Genomic DNA, 4,839 nt, shown 5'->3' on the forward strand with positions numbered 1-4,839 from the left:
TACTGTAGTTGAAGTAATTTTTAAAAAGGCTTCAACTGTGGATACCCCAAGGGATGCCTTCATTGCGCTCTTCAGTGCGAGAGGGCACCAAGTTAAGTCATTTCCCTTTGAACAACCACACAGAGTGGACAGTTCAATGCTGCTTGAAATGATTACTGAAAGGAGTCGAGAAATAATAACAAAAAATATTTGTCTGTTTGTCGTCTTTCTGCCAGCACGTGTTTATGCGCAATGGCTACAAGAAAAACAATTGGAATTATAACCTTTACGCGTAAAGATGTGCAGGAAGGGATGATGCACGGAGGGTCCGTCAAACACAGTACACATGACATCTCCATGAAAGTCGTTAAATACTTGTCAACGCAATCATGTCACCGAAATCCATCCCCAATAACCAAATGTCGGTCTACATATCACTGTAGCACAATCACTCCAAATAACTACACAGAAATGGCCGGTGAAAGCGTGATGGCATGTATACTATCCTAATTCTCACTTGCTGGTGGTAACTGGTAACATCTCTCTCTCTCTCTGTGTGTGTGTGTGTGTGTGTGTGTGTGTGTGTGCGTGCGTGCGTGCGTGCGCGCGCATCCAGGCTGGCGCGCGCGCAATTCGGGCATATTCGCAACTCTCTGCCTCCTCTCCCTCGTGCGCAGTGACAGTGGACCGTGTAGCTGACGCCATTGCAAAGTTATTTGGCGCGATTTTATTGTGCAGTGATATGTACAGCGACATTTGGTTATTGGGGTGGATTTTGGGGGCATGATTGTCTTCACAGGTATTTAACGACTTTCATAAAGATGACATGTGTAGCCTACTGTGTTTGACGCACCTTTCAATCTTCCTGCACATCTTCATGCACAATGCTCTTAATGGCAATTATTTTTCTTGTGGCCTGCGTTGGACGTAAGGACTTGCTGGCAGAAAGACGGCATACACAACCAAATATATTTAAAATGGTCTAATCATTGGACATTTTGTGTGGTAAAAGTTAGACGCTTGTGCACTTGGTGGCAGTAATCAATCACTGTCACTTGAACTCTGCCTGGACCTGCCCCAAGACGCTGAAATGTCAGGAGCAAGACCAACTTAAGAACAACTTAAGGACAACTTAAGAACAACTTAAGAACAACTTAAGAACAACTCAAGACCAAGCCGGAAGACTGTCTTACGAGCGACTTAAGACCTTGGTTACAACGTTGGTCTTAAGAACGAACAAAATGGCTAACGTCGTTAGCAAAGGCACTGTCGAGAAACGACCCCCAGATAAGCTGGCTAAGTGCGCGAGGCGCAACGAGAGAGCACCGCGGGCCCAGTTACTTCGATTCCGCCCTTCCCCAGCAAATGTTTCAAAAGTCACTCCAACCAGTTCATGGAATTCTCCCAAATGACCGCAAACGAGACGTAGGCCATCAGTCAACCAGCGGCATACGAGACTGATATCCGAGACAGTGCAAAAAGCCGAGTATGAGGCATGAGAGGCGACTTGCCTGGACAACACTTCCCCGCAAAAATAGTCATTCGCTGAGATAAACGTTCCCTGGGTCCGCAGTACAAGTGAAGGGAAAGCCGCCAGGTTACTCACGAATTACACCAGTTCGGGGAAATCCACCCACAGGCAGGCTAGTTCAAAAGCAAATCCACAAGCGTCAGGAAATCAGGGAGCGGCGTGCCAAACAAATTGATTGAAGCCTTGCGAGAAAATGATTAGGCTATTAAAAAGCACCGATTGCGTGCCACGCGTTTGAGCGGTTGAAAATCCCATCCCAGCAACGGCAAGGTGAGGAGTTATCAAGTAACCAGGTAGAAAATAAACAGAATGTTTGATAACGAAAACGCCGGACAGCCACTTCAAATTCGGCTTAACTGGAAAGCAGAGAACAGAATGAGTGACTGATTTTTAAACAAACGTGAATGCGATCCATTGGCTGAGAGGGAACGATGCATGAGTGATGCGTAACGGGGATTCCCAAATCTCGCGTTGTGATTGGTTGACGACCCTGAGCAATGATGACGCATGTATGATCTGTCAAAAGGGAGATTGGATGGTTAGCCTAGTAAGTTTGACAGCCGAGAAATTCGAGTCTCCCTGGTAGAATTTACGCAAGCTCCCATATCTTATACTAACATTCTCATAATGATGCAAGAGCTTGTAGAATCTGCTATGAATGTCTCATGTATTAACTATAGACAGTACCTGACCCTCATTTAAACAGAAAGCCTTAACATTTACACATATGATCTGAGTGTAGAAATGTAGCCACAAAATACATTTTTAATCAGACTTACCCAGGAGACACAGTCAGGGCCGCGTTATCCTATGGTGCAACCGGTGCAGCAGCCCCGGGCCCCGCCACTAGAGGGGGCCCCGGACGTCGTGAGATTGGAAAATATGAAACGATATTTTGAGACAATCAATTGTATGTTTGATGCATTTCGCCATCCGTAGGCAAGCAGAGGCGCATATGCATATCTTGTCACCAGGCTAGACAGGCAGCTTGGGCCCCCCGAGACTGTAGCTGGGGAACAGAAGTGGCGATTTGTTACAAGTGTTCTTTCTTTTTAATTTTCACGTTGCCTCCCTACTGAGCCTAGAATCGCCTCTGCATGCACGTAGGAATCGGAGGTCTTCGGAATAATCATTTCAGTCAGATGCTTCTGGTTGTGTGCCACCAGTGAAAACGGTGGTCAATATTTTTTGAGTTTGATGATGGGATGTCTAAAAAAGATGTGAACTCGGCGTCAGCACTTGCTTCAGATTGTACGGATAAACTTCAGCCCGGCATGGATTACCGCATTGAAGAGAAGGTTGGCAACATTAGTCATTTTTGTAAGGTCAGTGTTATAATCGCTTTTTGTAATGGTTGCATAGCGATCATGGACTTGTGCAATCATGTAAGCTAAGCAAACAAGAGCACAGCACACCAACCTAACTTTATCTTATTCTATAGTCAAAACATGGGGAAATAAATCACGCACCCAACTGCGTTCGCGAAACAAAAGTCTTGCATGGCGCGGCGAGGATCACTTCTGAGGTGTTATTAAAAAAGTGTTCACAATAATGCTGCGTAAAGTGCACCAACCAGCACTCAAAGTTCTGACAGTCTGACAACAACAGGGCAAGCCAAGGATTTAGCAAACACTAAAATGATATAGTCGCATTTTCCAAAAGCACTGTTATGGCCATTTCCCTAAAGCACTGTAATAATGTCGATGCTCTGTCAGCGTAGCCTATATCGTTGCGTTCGGGTTTGTGTTCAGTTAAAACATGCCTGGGTACCACTCGCAGATTGTTCAGTTAGCAAGTGGCTCTTATCTGGAAGAAAAAAAACGTGTGTGATACATCCACATCTAAACATTACGAATTTGCACCGTAGTCTACTGTAATGATTGCATACAGTGTAATGCACCATCTAGATGAAAACCGCTGACTTCTTAATTGGTATATGGTAGACTTCATTTTGAGGGGATTTCGTGACAGCTTCGCTTTGCAGTGTTTAGCTGCTAAGGGGATTCCCTCCTTGCGACAAGCGACACAGCTGAGTAGGCTAGCCCTAACAAAAATCGACCATGGTTTTACTGTGGTAATCATGGTTTTACCATGGTATGTCATGGTTACTCTACTCTGAACCAACCATAGTATTACTAGGCTATGTCTTATCCATGTTTTTTTGAGTTACCATGAAAACCGTGGTTCCAGACTAAAGCATGGATCATGGTTATTCATGGTTTTCACGTTTTTTTCAGCATGGTTTGTGACTATGGTTAAATGCTAAAAAAAAAACATGGTTAATTGTGGGTTTTACCCTTACCTCTCCCCACACCTCCATCCATGGCTGAAGTGCCCTTGAGCAGGGCACCTAACCCCATATTGCTCCAAGGGCTGTCACTAATATGTGTGTTGGATAAAAACGCAACTAAGTGTAATTTAATGAATATTTACAAGCCGTGGTAAAAGCATGGTGAGTTTTCAGAGTACAACCATTGTTCATTTTATAGTTAAACCATAATGACACCATGGTTTACCATGGTCGATTTTCGTAAGGGAGGCTTAGGCTACTTTCCTTTGACAGTCAGTCAGTCTTTCCAAGGCCATTGGAGGTTAAATTATTTAACACGTGTTTACCACGACGGTTTCGATTCGACAAATTGGTCGGCAGCAACGTAGCAAAAATAAGAGACTTTTTGGTTGTGCTTCTGTTGGAAGTTCTAGCTGAGCCGACAAACGGCAGTGCACAGAATCTTCTCCCTGTCAGCTGGCTATGCTTCCTGCGTTGTGACTAGTGAACTCAGCAGGGGGTTCAGCGCACCCTTTTTGTGTTGGAGTAAACCGTGTAGACTGCGTTTCATGCGTTTTGAATATGGCTCATTATAATGTGGTGTAGGGGCCCCGGATTGCGTCTGCACCGGGCCTCGGCGAGGGTTAACGCGGCCCTGGACACAGTAGAGTGTATGTTAGCATGGCCATAGTGTTCCCTAGTCTCATCAACAGTGAAGTACTACTGACTACTTCTCATTATATAGTATATGACACACACACACACACACGCATGTATGCATGCTCGCGCACATGCATGCACGCTCCCACACACACACACACACACACACACACACACACACACAGATATCTAACACGTGCCAGACATACATATCACACCAACTGTAGGTGTACAAGCCTGGTAAACGCACGTGCACACACACACAAACACACACACACACACACACGCACACACACACACACACACAAACACTTCAATGTGGCGAGACCAATGTATTTTCATTATTGTAACATACAGTATGTTTTGACTAAATACAAGGCAAGGCAAGTCAATTTATTTC

Source organism: Engraulis encrasicolus, chromosome 13 (genome assembly GCF_034702125.1).
Source record: "Engraulis encrasicolus isolate BLACKSEA-1 chromosome 13, IST_EnEncr_1.0, whole genome shotgun sequence".
NCBI lineage: Eukaryota > Metazoa > Chordata > Actinopteri > Clupeiformes > Engraulidae > Engraulis > Engraulis encrasicolus.